At 44.9% G+C, this 22,379-nt stretch overlaps 1 protein-coding gene across 2 annotated transcripts in view; it reads left to right on the top strand.

The window, feature by feature from the left end:
• Positions 1-22,379, top strand: part of UBASH3B (ubiquitin associated and SH3 domain containing B) — a 145,668-nt gene that overhangs the window by 87,250 nt on the left and 36,039 nt on the right. The gene's annotated exons all lie outside the window — the stretch shown is intronic.

The following is a 22,379-nucleotide window of genomic DNA, read 5'->3' as shown; positions in this document are numbered from 1 at the left end:
ATTCACTTTGTTTCTTGGTGCAACTCCCTTGCCTCAAGTCAGAGAATGCGTGGGCTGCTAAGGAAACAGGCTTGCCAGTGCTGATTGCCCTTTGCCGGACAGACTTCAGTGGCAGCCCCCAACCCTTCAGGCCACTGCTCAGGCTGTATGGGAGGGGTGAGGGGCTTTCTCCAGTCAGAGGCACAGTACACCCTCAGTTACACCCACATAATGTTGTTGTGCTTTTGACCTAAACTTCCAAAGCTACAAAGACCTCACTCAGCCAGTGCTATGTGAACTAAGGACATTTGACTAATTATATCACCATCCATGAGGTGAGGGGGTCAAACCCCATCTATCGTTTTATAATGTAGAGAGACAGAAGCTGCATGCTCCCCAAAGGAGGCTAGTGAAATGATTGCAGAGAAGCTTAAAATCCATGTGCCACCTGAATTCCACCTGGTAGGTGTTAATCTCCATCTTGCATTTCCAGAACGCCCACTTTCTGCAATGTCTCAGAGGTGAACTTGTGCACGCCAAGAAGGTGACCTCAATGCTTGTGTTTCAAGGTCCTAGTCTAAGCTCTGTCTCTGTCATCCTAGAGGGGTTGGGGCAAGTCACTTAAACGTAGAGCACCCATTCTCCACTAAGATTCAAATATTTACCCCTCTTGTGGACTTCTTAGGAAGGCTGGAATAATAAATAACTGTGTGAACCATGTTTTGATATCCTAGAAGGAAAGATATCATAGAAACCCATTTTATGATAAGCATCACTGAGAAAGATATATTAGCACCAACAGTGTGATGATTGAGGTAGAGTTGAGTGTATACCAACATTTCAGTGGCTGGCAAGAGGAATGAACACCTGCAATTCATCAGGAAGAACTCTATTTTGTACCCGGGTTTTGGACCACTGCTGTTCACAACACTTCTCTGCCTCCCACTCTTGGGAAAAATGCATAATCTAATGCAGACCTTAGTCAAGAGCAAAGAGCTTTTCCATTCTATAGATAAGGCAACTGGGTCCCAAAGAAAGTGCAATCTCAGTTTTCTCGCAGTAAGGAGCATCTTCTCCTTTGGTCGTCCAGGAAGCTGCTTAGGTGCTCCTTGGAAGAATGTGCTCCATGGCCCTAGGAGCTAAGAAGCAACAAGATATGCCTTCTCCCCTCTTGCAGAGCCTCTGCCCTCCCAACCCTCTAGAGCAGGAGTGTCCAAACTTTTTTCAACGTTTTTACCAAGGGCCACATGCGGTAAAATACACAAACAGCCGGGCCACTCACTCGAGGTGAAGTACGTATTGCCTCACCTGGTTTATTTAAATAAACTAAATATATTTTTGGAATTTGCTGCGGGCTAATTAACAATGGTTGCGGACCGCAGTTGGCCCGTGGGCCGCAGTTTTGACACCCCTGCTCTAGTGCATCTGTCCACAGTCAGGCTCATTCCAGTCGGAGACCAGTTGTCGTTGATCTAGGAGATCCTGGCAGCTCGGCTGTCAGCTGGCTTCAGGGCTCTCCAACAGAGCCCAAACTTCAGGTTCCAGCCTCTCCTATGATTAGGTGTTTTAATTGGGTGCCCTGTTTATACTCAGCCAGAACTATTGTGCTGGCTTAGGCCTCACACCAACAATGGCTGCCTGGCTGCATGCCTGCTTTCCCCTGGGAAGACAGTTTTTATTGTGAAGGGGATGAAGGCTGAGGCCATGCACCTCAGCTTTCTGCAAGGGATTGGGAGCCTGGGCCCATCTTCCAGGATAATCTTGGCTAATAATAGTGCTCTGCTTTTCCCTAGAATGCCATTTTAATTCACTGGGCTCCACATCACAGCCGTCATTGCTATACCTCCTTCTATACCAGTGCAAGAAGCCTCTAGACCAGGGGTGTCAAAACTGCGGCCCGTGCCAACTGCGGCCCGCAATCCATCGTTAATTGGCCCACAGCAAATTCCAAAAATATATTTAGTTTACTTAAATAAACCAGGTGAGGCAATACGTACTTCACCTCGAGTGAGTGGCCCGGCTGTTTGTGTATTTTACCGCATGTGGCCCTTGGTAAAAACGTTGAAAAAAGTTTGGACACTCCTGCTCTAGATGAATAGTGGGAGCCATGAAGGTTTGAGCGAGGGTAAAACCAATTACTGCAAACAAAAGGAATCAGATCGCTAAAGTAAAGCCTCAACTAACTAAAATTCTATGTTCCTTTGAGCTGAAATTATATCAACCAAAAGTATAACAAAATAGGGAAATTATTACTTAATAAACACAAGGTATTCGAAATGTTTATACTAAAACATGGAATCCATTGTCTTTTCAAACCTAATTTTCTTCTTGGCTTACCTCATCTCCTATGTATCTGCCCCATTTAGAACCATGCCTATAGGGCCATCTACCTACCCCTATCCCTAGGTACCCCCTAAGGTACCACGTACTACATGAGGATAGTTACCCTCTTTGAGTGTTGTCCAGTGTTGTAAAGGAGATAAGATACACAAAGCATTCAGAGAACAAGCCCATGTGGTGAGAACATGTTATATCGTATAAGATGACCACTTTGGGCATTGCTGTCTCATCTATAGGCACTAAGAATGCCAGTGTCAGTGGGGGTTGGAGTTACAGACAGGGTGACCTCAAGGTAGCAGGTGCAATTTGAAGAAGTAGAAGAAGAAAGGACATGAGTGAAAGGTGAGGAATAATGTTTCTCACCTCAGGAAGATCCTATGTGATAATCATGAAATAGGAGCTTCCTAAGCAAATGGGGCAGGTAATAATATCAAATATTAGAAGACAGAGATATGTCTTGATATCATAGGCAGTAAGAGGCCATTTTAGTCTTTCAAGCACAGGGACATAGTCATGGTGTTTGGGCAGAAATTTTTGCTTGGAGGTATGCATGATGGATTGAAATAATGATCCCAAGGCAGAGAAAGCAGTTGGAGAAGGCAAAATGTTTTTAAGGATTATAGTAGGACGCAGAAACAACTTGAGGGCAAGGTCAATAACACACACGCATCCAACTCTATAAAGTGTCCAAAGTACTTTTTGTTGTAATATAAATATCCCATTTGGTCCATTTAAACAACACCTTGGAGATATAGTATTATTACTCCCATTTTATAGCTGAAGAGACTGAGACTCAAAGAGGCTGATTGACTCATCCCCACTTGCCCTTCTTATTGGGATCTGGACTAGAACCTGGGTCTTCTCTTTCCTGATCCTCTGTTCCTTCCAGTAAATTTAACTGATTCTTCTCTTATTGTTGTGGTTTTTCATATCCCTCTTAGCACGCAGCCTAGGAGAGTATCACTGGGTACTCAAAAACTTCTAAGAGAATGAACATTAGGAGAAGTTAGAGTTTCTTGGGAGAAGTCTGTCTGCTGTGTAATTTTTTTAAAATAAATTTTATTGGAGATAATTGGGGAACAGTGTGTTTCTCCAGGGCCCATCAGCACCAAGTCACTGTCCTTCAATCTAGTTGTGGAGGGCACAGGTTAGCTCCAAGCCCAGTTGCCGTTTTCAATCTTTAGTTGCAGGGGGCGCAGCCCACCATCCCATGTGGGAATTGAACCGGCCAACCTGTTGTTCATTCAGAGCTCGCGCTCTAACCAACTGAGCCATCCAGGTGCCCTGTAATTTTTAATTACTAGCATAACTGTCCTGATACTACTGTATTCTCTACTCTATGTAACCTGCCTATCTATGAATTCAATAAATGCATTCAATAAATTAAGTGTCAATTATATGCCAGGCACTTCAGTAAGAACTTAAGACCTAGAAATGAACAAGGCCGAGTCCCTGCTCTTGGGAGCTTACATCCTAGTGTAGCGCTGTCGAGGGGAACATTCTGAGATGATGACCATTGAAGGAGCCTGATCTGTGTTGCATCCGGGAAAGCAGCTGAAGGAGTCAGACAGAGCATGAATGGCTTGGAAAGAGAGAGTATATGGTTCCCTCAAGCTGGAATGAAGCAGAACGAGGCTTTAGGCTGCCGCCTGTAGAGAGGGCTATAGTTTGAAACGACTACTTTACACTATACTGGGTAATGTAAGTATGACTCCTGCTTTGGTCTATGTCCTCAATGCCCACTGAGGATTCTCCATGACCCCCTCCCTCCCTCCCTTGCAGGACACGCTTCATGTTCAGCCCAAACCTAGTACCGTCTTTAGTCCCTCGCTGCCATCTAAGACTAAAGAAACAGCCCAACTTCCTCCCCCTGGTGTGTGGAAGGAGAAGAGAATCCACAGCACAAACCCACAGGCTATTAGAACTAGAAGGGACCTTTGAAATCCATGTAAGACCCACTTGGTTTTCCACAATTCCATGAAGTTAGGGGACTTGCCCAGGGTCAAAAGTGAAGCAGAGTGGGAACCAGAACCCTGGCTGCACCCCCAGCTCGGTTATTCTCCTAGGGCTGCACAACGGTCACAAGGGTGGAAAGGAGACCTAGATTGGACTGTTGGAGTAGGTCCACGCCAAAGATTTGTAAGTCCTGGGTTCTAAGTTAAGATTTGCACCAACTCAAAAGTTAAAGAAGTCATTTTTCTTCTTTTAGCTTTCATTCCTTGCTCTACAAAATGGAGAAGTTAGACCACATGATTTCTCCTCTTTCATAGTCCAGTGGTGAACATGTTTGCATAGGTTTCAATGAAACACATTGAAGGAAGTTAATAACCCACTGTCACCTCAAACTGCACATCACTGTGAACTGAGCTTACTACATAAGCACAAGGAACACGCAGCCCCTTTCTTCTCTCAGCATCTCAGTTTTCCACCATGTCCGTAACAGATATTCAAATAACCCAAATAGTAATGACCTTTTGATTTGTAGCCTTCTGTGGAAAGGGCCTGCACATTTTATATATGTATATTTTTTAAGGAACGTGAGTAGGTTAGGGGGAGGCAACTAGAACCAGAGAGTGTGGCCACTCAGAGTGAGAGTCTGACACCGAGGGGCTTTACCAAGGCAGATTCAGAAAAGCTTCCAATGTTAATGACAATCATTCCATAGAGCATGTTATGCCCTCTGCTCCTGAGTAATGCCAAAGAAGTCTCAGCCCCCAACTGTGACCCACTCCCGGACGAATGCCTTATCAGCTGGGGCGGAAGCAGACGGGGTGGGGGGGGTGGGGGGGGAGTGATTCATTTAGGGTCCTCCTATGAGCTGGGGACACAGTCAACTTAGCCTTTGAAAACTTGGGCTCAAAGTCCTATAAGTCTAAGACTGGAATTATATTTAGAGAAAAGAGAGACCAGAAAAGCATGGTCTAAACATGGATAATTAATTGTAATCTGCTTTGGTTTTCTTCCTCACCGGTGAATTTGATTGTCTGTTTCCTGGGGTTTGGAGATTATTACAGAAATCATTTGTATCCAAACATTGCAGTGACCTTCCCTGTTACCACGAAAGGCGCTGGACACAGGACAGAGGTATTCCTTGGCAACTCATGAGCTGGTTAAGAAGACGTTCAGTTAATTGGATGGAAGGAATCAAGCTCGACATTTAGGCCTAAGCATTACCATATGTTGGCCTAAGAGGACTCAAGGCCAACTGCAGTCAAGGGTAACATTTGAATGTGGCAATAAGAATGAACTGCTTGAAAAAGTCTTACAAGCTGTGGCCTTGAAACTTCTGCAGTTACCTAGAGCTGAGTCAGGTCCTCTTTGTGTACTTTCCTCCTTTCCCTGCCTCATCCCGACTGTACCCCATTTATTTTTAGGTGTCTAGTTCTTAGATCCCAGGGAAAAGAGTTATGTTTGGCTTTTGGCAGACTCCCCACCCTTCACATCGTAGGTGGTTCTAGGTGTTCTCAAAGGCTGTAGTCCCCCAGTGTGGAGGCCAGTGGTAGGGCCTGGGACACCCTGCATGGAGGAGGAGATCACGGGGCAGGACATCAGCTGGCCTGACAAGACCGCACTGTGGGACCCAAGACAAGCTAAGAGATTGTCTCTTGGTGCTGTTCCCTATAAAGGGGGTTCCAGGCCTCTCAGCAAATTAGCATTGCCCAGGAGCTCAAGAAGTGGTGCTAGATCAAAGGAAATTAAGCAATACAGTGTAAGCAGAAAAGGCAGAGGCACAACTTTATAACGTGCCACGAGCACAGATTGGCTCCCTATACCTGTCAAGACACTTACCCTTGTAGGTCTTACGGTGTTTCCCCGAAAATAAGACCGGGTCTTGTATTAATTTTTGCTCCAAAAGACGTATTAGGGCTTACGTTCAAGGGATGTCATCCTGAAAAATCATGCTAGGGCTTATTTTCTGGTTAGGTCTTATTTTTGGGGAAACACGGTCGTTTCTTATCCGTAGCATGACAGAATTGAAGTCATCTTGATCTCAAAGTTCTGAAATTCTGTGACCATCCTATATGTCGCATCCTAATAAATATACTGTGAGCAGACCCTGAAATCACAGACGCACACGTGGGCGCACACATATGCACCGTCACTTATGGATGACTGACAAGGTCATAGGCATTAGCAGACATCTGATCAATTTAGGTATTCCAGACTGTGGGATACTAGGCGAATAGGCTGCATGTTCTTTATTCATAATATAAAATTAATAACGTCCTACTCATCTGTTGCCTTCCTGCCTAAGGCTGAGGGAGGGAGAGCTCCTGAGGTTTAAGGGCTCTAAGCTCTCTGTAGCCCAGTGGGAAGACAACACCTTATTAAAACAAACAAGTCAACAAACAAGCGATCCAGCCACTCCTTTGAATGAGGCATCCTCAGGGTTCCCGGGCTGGCAAGGGTGGCAGTGTGTTGACTGCTTGCCAAAGCCTTACTCCCTGAGTTCTGAGAGCTGAGGCACGGGGAAGCAGGTGACATGACAAAGGATCGATGATCTGGGGCACGAGTCGGGTCAGCAGACAAATGGCAGCAGCGTGGAGAGTTTGGGACCTCTCTGACTTCCTGGCACGTTTGGTAAAGTCCCATTTGTAAGATAGAAAGTGCCCCGTTAGAGGGGAAGCAGTAAGTCATTTCAGGAAACTGAGCCTGACCTCTCAGCAGCTTAGCAATGTTGGAACAGAATTTCCTGGAATTTCAGCTGCAATGTAAACCTCTGAGTAATGAGCCAAGAACTGTTTTACAGACGGATTTTATCCAGAAGAATCCCAAAGCAGACTTAGCCTCAGAGTTGAGGACAGCTGGGGAGGACAGTCGAGGGGGAGGAAAAGGGGAGGAAGAGAACTCAGTGGCTCTGAGCTAGCCACTTCTTTATGCCATTTCAAGTGACGTAACAGAGCAGTGTATTCAGCCTCAGTTTACATAGGCGGGGACTGAGTTTAGAGAAGTTAGGTCATTAACCCAAGGTCTCTCAGATTTAGAGGAGTAGCCATGGTTTCCAGCCCCACTCTGTCTGAGTCGGAGGCTATGTCCTGGCCACTCCATTCTACCGACTCCCTTAAGCACCAAGCTATGACTCCTAGCCATGAATGGCTTAAATCAAATTTAACTGGTGGCGGGAATGAGATGAGGATATATTCATGATGAAGGAATCAGATCAGCCACTTTCAGTTGGTTCTGAGACTGGTGCTTCCCGTCTCCTGCATTAAATGCCTATTTTATTCCTTAATGCTGAGGTTGATTTTACCAGCTCATGCCAGCCATTGCTCAAGCAATGTTACTTTCCTGACTATTTCCTCTTTCCTGAAAAGCTGGGTGTATTCATTTTCCATTACTCAGCATTAGAACCTTAGTGACTTAAAGCACATTCATTTATTATCTCACAGTAGGCCAGGAATCCAGGCTTAGCCGGGTCTCTTCTCAGTCTGCTTGCAATCCAGCTGTTGGCCAGACTGCCTTCTCATCTGGAGGCTCAATTAGCATCCACTTCCAACCTCATTCTGGTTGCTGGCAGAATTCATTTCCTTGTGGTTCTAGAATTAAGGGGCCCAGCTTTTTGCCAGATGTTGGCTAGAAGCCACTTGCAGGCCACCCACAGCTGCCTGCCATGTGGCTGTCTCCACAGGCAGTTCACAACATGCTAGCAAGAGCCTTATATGTATATCATAATGGAATCGCAGGAGTGACATCCATCACCTCACCTCTGCTGCATGAAACGACCCCACCACAGGAGTGATATCCTTCACTTCTGCCATATTCTATTAAAAAGCAAGTCTTGGGTCTCACGTATATTCTAGGGGATGGGATTACACAAAGGAGTGAATATCAGCGAGTGGGATTACTAGGGTGTCACTTAGGATCTGTCTGGCACACTGGCTATCTACTTTTAACATATTCACAAAGTTCACTTTTAAAAAAACTATTTAGGGCCGGCCCGGTGGCTCAGGTGGTTAGAGCTCCGTGCTCCTAACTCCAAAGGCTGCCAGTTCGGTTCCCACATGGGCCAGTGGCTCTCAACCACAAGGTTGCCTGTTCAATTCCTCGAGTCCCGCAAGGGATGCTGGACAGCACCCTGCAACTACGATTGAACACGGCACCTTGAGCTGAGCTGCCGCTGAGCTCCCAGATGGCTCAGTTGGTTGGAGTGCGTCCTCTCAACCACAAGGTTGCCGGTTCGACTCCTGCGAGGGATGGTGGGCTGTGTCCCCTGCAACTAGCAACGGCAACTGGACCTGGAGCTGAACTGCGCCCTCCACAACTGGGATTGAAAGGACAACACCTTGAAGCTGAACAGCACCCTCCACAACTAAGATTGAAAGGACAACAACTTGACTTGGAAAAAAGTCCTGGAAGTACACACTGTTCCCCAATAAAGTCCTGTTCCCCTTCCCCAATAAAATCTTAAAAAAACAAAACAAAACTATTTAACACCTACTATGTATTAAATATTATGCCAGCAATTAGGGCTAAAAAGAAACAAACAAACTGGTCTCTGCTTTAAGTAGCTCAGTGTATTGTGGAAGACTGGTCATTTAATATAATGTGGAAAGTGCTGTGATACAACCAGGTACAGGGTGTTATGGGTGGCCAGACCAGTCAAGCAGAGCTTCCTGAAGGAGACAAAACCCGTCTGGAGTGTTAAAGATGGGAAATAGCCAGGTAACTGAGAGTGGAGTCGGTCTTGCAGAAAAAGGAGTGAACAGGAAAAAGGTAAGAGCCAAGGAACAGAATGCTGGTTGGTAAAGCTGAAGAAGTGATAGGAATGAGGCCATGGACGGCCCAGTGTGCCTTGGTGAGGGGTTTATACATTTCTGAGATGAAGGTCTTTAAAAATAGGATGCGGTTGCTTTATACCCTGGATGGCAGCAGGTTTCTAAACTGGCCAGTCCCCTTTGCTCTGTACCCTTGCAGCACTTAAACTCCTGTCTTTGCCCCTTCGTATCACACATGGAACTCTACTGGTCACTGCTTCATATACTGAACCTTAAGACTGTCCACTTCTTTTGCTAGTTTGGATTTCTATCTGCACAGAAGTCTCTTGAAGTAAATGACCAGCAGAATGGGATTTGACCTGCGAGGCTATTTGCTCTTGTGAAATTTGGTGCACATGTAAGACTTAGGTATCCCTCTGCCTTACATTCTCCCTCAAAGGTTCACCCAAGAATCTATGAAAATCCATCCTCCTGATCGAAAACTCTCATCTTAATTCTTCAAATGCAGGACTTATTTTCATTTACCCACATACTCCTCTTGAAACTGACCTTAATCATTCAATGGAGGGAGAGGTGTTGAGGGGGGAAATTTGGGGGAAGGGGTGATGACAAGAACATGGGTTTGAAAATCAGAACTGATTTGATCCCAGCACTGCCAGTGACAGACTGTATGCCTCGAACATATACTTAAGCTTTCTCTACCACAGTTTCATTATGTGTAAATGGGACGCAGTAGTCCCGACCCCACTAAATTGGTTTAAAGATTAAATAAGACGGTACCTATAAATCACACAGCCCATACTCCATCAATGTTAACTTCCTTCTCTTTCCAACATCTGTTTGTTGAAGTGGTCACATAATGATTTCCTTTAAGGACAGGGGCCAGCCATGTTTTCCTTTTTAATTAAATTTATTGGGGTGATAATGGTTAGTAAAATTACGTAGGTTTCAAGTGCACAATTCTGTATTACATCATCTCTATATCATATTGTGTGTTCGCCACCCAGAGTCAGTTCTCCTTCCATCACTATGTATTTGACCCCCTTTACCCTCTTTTACCATCCCCACTCCATGTTTTCTATCTTTATATTCACAGCCCTTCACAGTGTCTGGTAACAGTGGTAGACACAACACATGCTGTTGAAGGAAAGAGCAACGAACAAACATATGAGAAAGCAGTGCAGTCATGCTTTGTAGCAAATTCCCATGGAAGATCATCACTGCACTTCACTTTACCATGATCCAGAAACAGTGGCCACTGCTGGTGCTGCCCTCCTTCTGCTCAGGAGGACATGTGGCCAGTGGCTGAGCACATACTTGAATCCCGTATCTTCGTCTTTTCAGCTGTGGGACCTTGGCCAAGTTCTACAATCTCTCTCAGCTTCACTTTTTTCATGTTTTCAGTGAGGGACATAATGGCACCTATCTCAAAGGGCTGAGTAAGGACTGAATGAGATCATTTATATTTAAAATATTTAGTATATATAATGCCTGCCTTCTTGTAAACACTCAATACATGTTAGCTAATAAATCACTTATGTGAAAAGGTACAGAATGGTGACAATGGCTTTGTTTGGTCTGTGTACTTTTCTCTGACCCAGCAAAGCTGTGAATCAGAGCCTCTCATGTAGCTTTGGGTTGAAACCATTTCAGGAGGACTAAAACTCGCCCATGTCTAAGTATTTTTAGCTGATTTTAGTAGCTTAGAGAGTGAGGGGGTGGAAATGGGAAGAGGAAAAAAATTGGTCTCTGCAACCTGAAACGACTTTTCATTTTTATCTGTTTCTCCCAGATCCTCTTTTTTTTTTTTTTTTTTTTTTTGCGTGGGTAGGGGTAGGGCTGTTCCCTCTCTCTGTTTCAACTCCCACTTTCCAATTGTTGCAGTGGAGATTTACTGCATAGACTGTTACCTCTCCTTCACTCCCTAAGACCCAATGGAACCTCAGATTTCTGAACAGGAACAAGCAGGTCAGTGTTCTAGTCACACCTCTGTCCTACGCTGTTGTGTGAATTGAGCAATTTTCCCAACCTCTCTGTTGCCTTCTTTTCCTTATCTGTGAAATAAAACTAACAACAATGTTCTGCCTGTATCACGGGCTCTTAGGAGGATCCGTAAATGATTATATAAGAGTCTTAAGCTTCAGCACTACAGTGGTGCTGATGCTACATGCCATTTCTATCGGTGAGCTCCATCTTTTTCCCTTGGCTTGGCCTGCCTCCCTGAGTGCAGTCAGTCACCACCTTCTCCCCTTCAGTATCTTCCTGAAGAAGCTTTCCTGACTTCCACACACTTTGGAGCACTTCCACATTGGCCTGCCCGTCTGAAAGGCATCAGGGAGTTCACTGTGTCTCTGTGTTAACCTCCCGCCCTCCACAGTGTCCCACAGGGACATAGTGTGTTTCATTCCATAGACATCTCTACCCCCGAACCAGCTGGACTTTCCTCTGTAGGGACACAGAGACTCTACACAACAGACATTGCCCCTCCAGGGGTGCCACATTTCCATGGTTTTCTATAGAACCTGTAACCTAGAAACAGAATCTTCCGGACTGACAGAGTCAGAGACTGATGCCTTAAACATGAAACTGAACTGAGCGGTTGGTTAGAGCACTAACTCACATCCGTCCTCAGGTGTCTCTTGGAGAAGGAAAAGTGTAGGAAAGCATACAGAAATGGTGAAGTCCTGGAGAGGAGGTAGTCATAAAAATATACTTTATGGCCATATTTGTTGAGCACCTATTATTATAGTCAAGGGACTACACCAAGTATTATTGTAATATTCGTGATCTCATTTAATCTGATTTGGGGATCACTGTGTCCCCAGCTTGCTGTACATCTGATCCCGTTTTTCAGGGAATAATAATAGTTCATCATGTGCAATGGATTGAACTTTTGAAACTTTTACACTTATTTCCTTGGGAGGTAGGTTAGATGGGAAGGAATGGTATTACTGTGCAGAGTGGGGAATAAAGGCCCCACAAGGAGTGTAAGTAACTTAGGATCTTCGGCATGGAGGGAAAAGGGAACCCTGGCCAGCATTCCCCAGTGCCTGATGACTATAGACACCCAGCTCAGGGCTGTCTCTCCTCTCCTTGGATACTTTCAATGAGTGGCAACTTTGTTCCTCCCTTGCTCAGAACAACTCAGCAACTCCCAACTTCTTTCCTGATGGAAGCTGAACCCCCACTGCCGGCCTCCCAACTGTGTGGCTTGTGTCCTCCTTTCTAGTGAAAGCTGTCCAATAGACTTGCTCTACAATGGTCACCTATCACTGGCTGGTTTTCCCTGTGCACTTTTTCTTGTGTTATTGTCTTTTCTGGAAAGCTTTGCTCTCTCCTCAAATCCCATGCATTCCTCAAGACCTTCCCAGATGGCTATAGGTCATGTTAGGAGAGAAGGGATCTGGGTCTTCTGATGCCCAATCTTGAAATATTCCTATTAGCCTGGAACTTACAGACATTTATTCTAGGAAAACTGCAAAGATTGTTAGAAAATATGCATAAGCGTATGTGCAGATGTTATTTTTAAGTACCTAGTATATGCCAGACACTGTGCTGAGTTCTCCAAATACATTATCTGATATTAATAGTCATTCTGCCCTGCAAGGTGTAGGTATTATCCTATTTAAGAGACTTGGAAAATGAATCTTAGGTAATTAACTTGTCCACAGTCCTACAACTACAAAGTAAGAGTTTGGCTCCCAAGAATGTGCTCCTTTTACACTGCAAACAGTCCATTTGTGCCTCGGGGCAAAAACTCATTGATCCTGGGGGAAGGAAAGGTATTGTCCAGATCCTAGGGAGACTTATACCAGAGGCAAAGAGAAATGTGTTTTATTATGTCACCACCCTGGTGTAATGGCTGGTTTCCCAATTACAAACTGCTGCCTCCCTACAGCAGAGGCCACAGCTCCATCACCTTTTTAGCAAGAACAAAACGGCCTCTCCACATGGGCTGCTGGGCCTTGCTGCATGAAAACATTGGGGAACCTAAGAAGCGTTTTCCCTGCTAACCACCCCCTAGGGAAAGCTGCCTAATAGCCTCTTTATGGCTTGGAAAATCGACTTTTGTTGATAGAAGAGAAAGAGGGCCATCACTGCAGGTTGGAGTTCTTCAACTGGAAGTTCCTCATAAGCCCCCAAATAACTCAGCATTTTTGTTTTCCTTTTCTGATTAGCTTTATTTAAAAAACTTACAGCATTTTCCTTGCCATTGGCCAGCCTTGGTGGTAGCGTCCCTGGCCCCCCAACAGGCTTGCTATTCCATTGATTATTAGATGTACAGGCTACAGCTGCTGAAAGCACAGGCCATTAGCCCCACTAACAGAAAGAGTTCACCACCAGGAGACTGATTCTGAAATTAGGTCTTTATGATCAATATATCTTTCTCCATTAGGTTCATTTCCTCTGAAGGAAATGCGTAGGGCCATTATGGTTTATATTTATTGATAGGCCTCTCCACGGTCTTCTTTCAGCTTCCTAGGAAGGAAGCCCGAGGGGACAGAGACTTCAGAGATGAAGTTGTTAAGCTGAACTGCCCAGGCTCTTTACAAGCCTATCTCACTGGCCTAGATGACAAAAGGTATCTGGAATTCCTCGTGTGAAAGTGACAGAATAAATTATTTTGTTAGGTAGGAAAGAGTGACCAACTCTACGAGGTGTAAAAAAGGTAGCATAAGTTTGGGCACAGGTAGAAGGAGGTTGGACAAGTGGAAGACCTTTCTGAGTGCAAAGACCATTAGGTAATCAAGAGACATTGTTGAATCCCCTCTTCTTAAGGTCTGTAAGAACAAGAAAGATTCCGTCGAATGTACAACCTTGAAGGAAGTATGATCTTGTCTGGTCATAAGGAGGAATAAACAGGATGGTCTCAAAACCCTTGGCAGCCACAGAATCACTGTTTATCGCTTATGGTTTCCTCTTGAGGAACCCGAACCACTTTATAAATGTCACATCTTTCTTTCTCCACCTCCTTGTGGCAGCATTCATCACCTCCTCTTTGAAGGTGATAAAACTAAAGCGCCAAATTGGGAAATGGCTTCCTTCAGGGAAAGGGCACCTAAAAATCTGTGCCCATGTTCTAGCTCCTGCAAGGACCCACTGGGGTTACAATATTTGGACAATTCTCGATTTTACTTGAACCAGGAAGACTTGGCTAAAATACAACCTCTGTCCCTCCTTGGCTTGTGTGGCTCTTAGCTGCTTCTCAAATGTTCCCCCACATTTGTTTGGCCTCTGAACATTAATTAAAACTGGGACTGAAACTGTGTGGATCTTATTAGGCCCTGGTAGATGAGAGGATAACCATATCAGAAACTGAAGTCTTGATTAATGGGCAGTGATGGATGAGAGGAGTTGGAGTATGTGAATTCAGGGGATTAAATTGGTAGGTCTGTGTCTCCCATCCTTGGCCTGTGGCATGCCGGGCTTCACGTCTACTCTGTATTTTGTGTCCATCCACTCCATCCTCAGACTCTACTGTTCCTGATGGGGAGATTTACACATGGGGGATACCCTCTCCTGCCAAGAAGCTCCATTGCAACCTGAAAGGCACCCTAGAAGTCTGGAGCAGATCTCCATGATCACACCCAGCAAGAGGTTGAAGGGCAATTTCTCCCTGGGTTTCAAGAGAAGGAGCTTGAGATGCTTCCAGGGTTCTAGGCTCAGGGCTTCAACTACTCAACATACTTCTTTCACTGATTCAGACTTTAGCCACAGCTTCAGAGCTAGCCCCCGGATTGGGACAGCCAGAGAGGTGATTGGACAGCTGACCTGTCAGGGTAGAGCCACCCAGGTCCAGAGAGGCTCCTCACAATTCCAGCATCACTGTTAGCAGGGGTTAAGTCTATGAAGTGCTTGGTGCATGGAAGGTCTTCAAGCGTCACTAACTTCTTTATTCTTATACTTCTCCTACGAGTGAAACAAATAGATGCAAAATCACCTGCTGGCCCTCTGTTCTCTGGATAGGAAGCTGCCTCATATTATCGTATGAAGGAGGTCAGCACTGAGCAGGTGATTCTTCATAGAGCACAATAAAAGCCTCTGACATTTCTACCTAACCACATTACAAAATAGCATCTCTTTTCCAAATATACCCTAAAAGGATCCCTCAATTTTGCTCAGTGGCACCAATAGCCTCTTTCTATGACTGGACTCGCCAACCAGGAAAAATAGGAGTTGGGTTTTACCTAAGTTTGCACATCCCCCAGTCTAGTGCAGATCTAGGGAAACGAATGAGATGTCTGATTAATTAGGCCATTTTTAAATTGAATTCACAGTATTAGAGGTGGGAAATTTGACAACTGGTATCTTGGAGGCTGAGAACATTCTTTAAAATCCTGCAGTAAGTATGAAATATTTCTAAAATTTGAGATTGTCTTAGCAACATGAAGGAAATATTCTATTTAATTTTGGTTGCATAGAGAGCTTCATCCATTTGGAGGATTACATACTTGACTCCTTGTCTTCTCTTTTCCTACATAAATAAGTCCTTGGTCACAGAGAACCAATGCACAGAGCAGATGGGATCCTGAAGCCACAAATATATGTCTACCAGCAATCCAAAGACAACTGCAGAACAACTTCAAGTAATTTGAATGCTCAAAAAATTTGTTTTCTACTTAATGGAATCAAGGTCTTAACTATTTTGAGGGAATATATTTGCATTTTTATCAGTATATATGCTATCTATTATTTTTTACATTAGGTTTTAGATACTGGAGTTTTGTCAAGTGCAATAAAATAGAGAATGAACTGTCCTCTGAAGACACCTGAGATAATGTATCACCCTGGAGAACGTGCTGGTCTGGGTTAACCTATCAACCTGAGCCAGGCATGGCTTGAGTATTTACCAACCTGAGTATTAAGTGAGTTGGGAGCTGAAGGGATTCCTTACACAGGAAATAAGAGCTTGATGGGTAGCCTAAAAGAAATGTCTGTCTTACAAAACAAAAAGAGACAACGACTCAAAGTCAAGCTAACAGAGAAAAACTTTAGGAACATAGTACCCCACAACTAGACCAGGTGTATGTTAGTGATTCTTGGTTTAGCTGTTAGCCTAGACCCCCAGATTCTCCACGAAACAATAATTGAGCTCATCACTCACTACCACCCCAACCGAAATTTATCTCTACTCCTGCATTCTCTCTCAGGAATATCCCTACCAATCCACATAGACATTCAAGCTACAGTTCTTATCAGTCTCCAATATTCATCCTATCAATAATCCAAACATCCTTCCCAAATATTCCATCCTTATTATACTTCAACCTCTCAATATCCCCTTTCTGATGTTGACAAGATATTCTAAACATTTTCAAGCATAGTAATAGTCTTCCTCAAGTTCATGCCTCACATGCAAATCTGATCACGCCTCTCCAACTTACCATCCTTCATTTTTCCCCACTGCACAGGGTAATCAGATACAAGCTCTCTAAAATGGTACAAAGACCTTTGTGAGCTGTCCTCTGCTTACCTTTTCAGCTGCATTTCTACTTGCTTCCAGCTTTACCATTTTTGATCCAGCATCACTGTGGGGACAGAGCCAGGAGTGCAGTTTCCAGGCTCTTTGGCCTCACATAGAATGGTGCCGGCCAGAATGCGCAGAGGGATGATGGAGTGGGACTAGAGATCCCACATGACACCCTGCGTGAAACATGGCGCAGCAAGCAGGATACAGTGCCAGCCAAAACTCTCCGAAGGGCGGTGGAGCAGTTTGAACACTCAGTCTCAGGAAGACCAGGAGGAGCAGCTGCTGGACAGCTGGACCCCCGTGGAGGGGTGGGAAGATGTGGACGGTTTCCCAACCAGCGTAGACCAGGGAAAGAGAAGGTCGTTGCTGCCCTGTGGGCTGGGAAGTGCTTGCTGAAGACTTCACTCCTGGGTTGGGGAGGACTTGGAGCCCTCGCCCTGCAGAGACCATTGTGAGGCCAACACACAGCCCGGGCGAATGACTGTGGACTATGGGGAATGGGCTCCATCCCTAATTTAATGGATCGCTTGACTGTTTGCTTGGGAACGTACCACCATGTAGTGGAACTGGCGGATGTTTACTTTTGTGTCCCAACTGGCCGCCCTCGAGAATATGTAAGAAACCCTGGCTGTGCCCTGAGAACCCTGGCTGTGCCCAGAGAGAGTGGCAGTGCCCTGAGAGGCCTTGGCTGTGTCTGGGGAGACTGGTGGTACCCTAAGAAGCCCAGGAAGTCTGGCTGTGCCCAGAAGGACTGGTGGTGCCCTGAGAAACCCTGGCTGTGCCCAGAGAGCCTGGCTGTGTCCAGGATATTGCATTCACCTCCAGGCTCCTCACACAGGGCCCCTCGCGGAAGACGCTTGTTGTGTAGATTGTGAGGCGAGACCCTATAGGGGTGGAGTGTAGGGACAGAGCCAGGAGTGCAGTTTCCAGGCTCTCGGCCTCACATGGAAAGGTGCTGACTCAGGTAGTAAATGGCCATCAACTGTGATTGGATGGCCATCAGCTGTGGCTAGTTGGCCGTCAGCTGTAACCAGTGAGCCATTGGCCACTAACATAACTGCTGTGGCTACGCTAGCAGCAAATGGGGGCTAGCAAGAAGATGGGGGCTGACAAGCATGGATCACAGTTAGCACAGCAGATTGCAGCTAGCAAGTGGGGTTAGTTGGTTGGCAGAAAAGCGGATGGCAGGTTGCAGATTGTGTGGCTCCTGCTTCCTGGGTCTCCAACCCAGCCGCCAGCGAGACTATAGTGGTATGACTCCCCTACCTATGGCTCCGTGGGTGTTCCTTTTGTCCTTACCATGTCCTGCGTTCTTATGTGGGGAGTGGGAGCTGGGACCCCGCATGCCACCTTGCATGACAATCACCAAACTCTAATTTCCCTGCACACACAATGCTGTCTCTTGCCTTCATATATTAACTCTTGCCATGCTCTCCACTTCAAATGCCCTTCTCTCCTCTTCTCTTTCTCTAACTAGCCCTGGCTCTGATTTAAGATTCAGATCAAGCATCATTTCTTCTAGGACAATCCCAAACTTTCACAATTTTTAGGATCCTTAGTTTCTTAGTAATTTTTACATAGAGCCTGTAGGCCAACATAAAAAACAAATAGTTCTGTTCATTTACTAGTTAGATCCAAACAACTTAATAAGTATTTATCTCCTAACAACTTAAGGGCCATGTGAAAAATAATAAACAAAATTCAAAGAAAATGACATTTTTATTTCATTCTTAAATAACCACAACTACTTACTAATGGATGTGTGTGTCTGTTGGGAACTGCATAACTGCTCAAACCTTCGAATCAGGTTGGACATTGCCGCTCTTATTTTCTGCTCCATATCGCTTTTCACTAGGCGCTTGCTTTTTATTACAGCTATTTCCAAAACCCCAGCTTCACAAAGATATGACTTGAAGAGGAATACAACACAATCTAATACTAAAACTGTGAATACCTTGGGCTAGTAGCTTATGGGTGTTCAACAGATGATGAAAGTTGCTATGTTTCCCTCAAATATTTAAAATGTCTCATGGTACCTCTTTGAGTTTGCTGTGGCATCCCAACCTAGAATAGCGTTGTATACAATTTAAGAACCTCAGCCCCAGAAACTCCCTCTTACTGAGTTAATCCCCTTATTCGGAGCTGCCTCGGCACACCGCACAGCTCTATCGTGGCCATTACAATAGTACACTATAAGATGATTGTGTATCTGTTTCTAACTCTAACACTGAACTCTATCAGGGCAAGGACCATTCTTTCCTCTTCTTTGTATACCCAGTGATAATGTAGTGTCTGGCACACAGCTGGTGTTCAGCTGAGAGGAACTGAACTACCAAGAAGGTCAGAGACCATAGTAGACTCCAGTGAACCCGGGTGGCTGCAGGGAAGTCTGCCTAGATGACAATTAAACAGGAAATTCCAGTCAAGCTCAAAACCTGTGGTTCTGAGAGGGAGTGAGAATCCTGCTGGACCTGGACATGGGACCAACCTGAATCTGCTCAGTCAGCCCGATCCCAGCCACGGGAACCAGACGCTATTGTCTCTGAAAGGGCACCGACCAGTCAAACTTTAGATCAAAAAGCTATAGTCAGTACAGTTTTGGTTTTCATTTGGTTTCCTACTAAGAGTTCCTTGAGAGGAGAAGGAAAAAAAGACAATGGAAAGGAAGGAAAGAAGATGGAAGGAAGAAGGAAAGGGGGGGGGGAGAAGAAAGGTAGAAAGAAGGAAGGGAGGAAGAGAAAAAGAAATGCTTCTTTGTGTCACGCAAAGTAGAAAGGGAATTTTGCTTTCCTAACCTCCCTTAAAGTTATAAGGGCATCTCTGTGACAGTGGTTGGTTAGGTAGAGCCACGGTCCTGGGGCCAGACCAAACTTGAACCCAAAATTCAACAGAGTTGGGGGCATACAGTGGGAGGAACTCCAGCCATCCCAGCAGGAGGAAGCAAGGCCATCAGTGGTGCTGCTGGTTCCTCCCAATTTGGCTCATTTCTTCATAGCTGCTTGCCTGACTTTTTGATGAGCCATTATATTTATCTTTGTGCTGTTCTTCCCCAACGTTAGCAGGACATGAGAATTTGCATCATTTTTTTTTTTCACATTCTGCTAAGAATAAACCTTAGACCTAATTGGGAAGGTTAGGCAGGACCAGGATTAGAGATCAAATTTATGTTCTCACACGAGAGAACATCAGCAGTTCACGTTTCGCCGATTCTAACTATAAAGGTCCAACATAAATAATAAATTGTTATAATTCAGTGGCTGAACTACGCGCCTTTGGTTTAAAGGGCTACTCCCCCTTTATCTGCTCACGATCTCCAACTCTCTGCCTACTTCTGAGTCACTGAAGATAGTAGCTGTTCAGGCTCAGCCTGGTGTTGGGGTCCACCCTCACACCCCACCACCTTTAGCATTGGACCCATGGGATGGACCGTAGAGGTGGGAGCTCTCTGACAACAGTCTTTCTTCAGCGAGGTTGGAGATGTGTTCTGCTGCTGCCCATGTTCAGTTTGTTCTGTGGGCAGCGTTCTGGGAATAAGCTCAACCCAAATCGTCGTTGACCTAACAGTGGATGAAGGAATAGCGGAGCTCTCTGCCTGTGGCTCACCAGGGAAGGTGGGATTTTACCTCTCCGGCATCCTCCTGCTTAGAGAATCACACACTTCTCAGATCAGTAACTACTTTCCAGAAATTTTCAAAAAAGCAAAAAAACGAAATGGCTTTAGCACAGTACTACCAGGAAGTTCTTTCTAGTAACTAACCCGAGTCCTTTGTGCTATAGCTAAATCTTTATTTTAGCTAATAAAAGAAGGTACATCAGATACAATAACCTTCCATAAAATTGAAAACCTCTCAGACTTGCCTTCTTCAGAAAGAATAATTTGGATTTCCTTAAACTTTTCATTATATTTTCATCCAAACCTTTCATTATCTTTCTCAATTGTATTTCTGAGCCCTCTCTAAAACTTGTCTTTTGAGTTACAGAGACCATGACTTAATTAGGTCTTTCATTTCCAAAGAATGCTACTAGTACTTAAAGAAAAATAAATTTCAATAGGATATATTTCACTGGGGGAAGGGCATAGAAAAAAATAAAAGAAATTGGATCATTTATATAAATAGCACATTGTACCACAGAGGAGTTTTCCTCTTCCCTATTGTTTTTGAAACAATAGGTCATTTTTTTTGATGACTTTAATCCCTCATAGATTCAAACTTCTAAAAGACTATGATTTGCGTTCTATTGTGGGTATGCTGCTTTAGGATGGGGGGGGGGGCGGGGGCAAGATGTGTGGTCTTTGATTGCCCAGTAAGCAGTAAAGGGAACAGGGTTGGCAGCTTGCCAGCAATGAAGCACCTCATCCAGGTGGGGGATGGGAGGGGCACATCTGTCTTCCAACCTTTTCTGCAGCAGCTTTTGTTCCAAGGGGTTCAGAGGGTCTGTCTTGCTTCTCCATAACTTCGTCTTCTGTAAGGAGGGTTGTCTTCCATAATACAGTTCTACTCGGCTGTGCAAATTTGTTTATCCTGATCATTTGGTATTTGTGTTCAGATTTTCACGGGGAAAAGGAAGGCATTTAACTTACCTTTGGGCTGTGGAGCAGAGCGACAGAGGCTGGCCTTCAAGTCAGTCTGGAGTCGAGCCTTCACTCAGCTGCCACCTTAGCCAGGATGCTTTGAGCACCTTACCTTACTTCCTTCCCCTGAATTTCCCTTACGTAAAGTGAAGAAGTTGGGTCACAGATGATCTCTGAGGTCCCTTCCAATCTGACCCTTATGGTGCTTACAGCATCAGTTCCAAATTCTCCATGGAGAGACCAGGAAAAGGAAAGAGTTGGGTTCAGCAGCCAATCAGGAAAAGGAGGCTTTGAAAGAGTGTTGATTTAACTAGAATCCCCTCCCTTCTCTTCTTTATCCCAAGTACCTGGAACTGGTATAGTATAAAGGGATGGGAATGGTCCTTCACTGGTCATCTCCCGTGTGTCAGGCACTGTTCAAGACTCTTTATATATGCACCTCACTATCGAGTAGATGTACTAGATGTCTTTCACCACCACAACCCCATACAAACCCCACTCACCCCTCTCAAGAAGAACCTACATTCTTCAGGTCTCAAAGTGTCACTTTTTAGTGAAGCTTTCCCTGACTACTCAGCCCAGGCTAGGTCTCCCTGTCCTATGTTATGGTTCCCCATGCTTTCTCTTCATTGCACTGACCACAGATGCAATTAAATAATTATCTGTAAAATTAATGTTTTCATGCCTGAAATCTTAGCAGGGACCATATAAGTCTTGTTTTTCACTGTATTCCTAGAGCCTAGCACAGTGCTGACAAAGTAATCGCAATTCAGTAAGTATTTCTTGAATAAATATAATCGTGAATGCATGGATGGATGGATCAATAGCAAAGCTGGATACAGACTCAGGACTCTGACCCTTGGAGAGCAGTCTGAAATTTCATAAGTGCTCTTACTGTGTGCTTGCGCACAAGGACCTCGCTGCTATCTGTCCTGAGATACCACAGCACCGTTTGTCGGGCTTTGCGTTGTTTCTCCAGCAGTGGGAGAGACAGCAGCACTGCGCTGGCCACTTGTCCCCAAAGATGTCTCTAAAATAGTTGGAGATCATGGATCCAGCCTGAGGCTGTTGGTGGTGGCTGGAGGTGGCTGGGAAGAGGCACTGAATTGAACCAAACCACATGTCCTTGTGGGCATTTAGCCCCCACCTTCTAACACACTTTTCTAAGGGGCTTCAAATAAAAAAACAAAAAATCGAAAAAACAAGGTTCTGCAGGGGTTCTGGGTCACTAAGAGTGAGTGGGTGAAAAGAAAGGAGGAAAAACCGAGGCATGACAACCTTTTGGGAAGTAGAAATAAAA

This window comes from Rhinolophus hipposideros (assembly GCF_964194185.1).
Source record: "Rhinolophus hipposideros genome assembly, chromosome: 24".
Taxonomy (NCBI): domain Eukaryota; kingdom Metazoa; phylum Chordata; class Mammalia; order Chiroptera; family Rhinolophidae; genus Rhinolophus; species Rhinolophus hipposideros.
The sequence above is the reverse complement of the archived record's forward strand: the minus strand, read 5'-3'. Positions and strand labels throughout refer to the sequence as shown.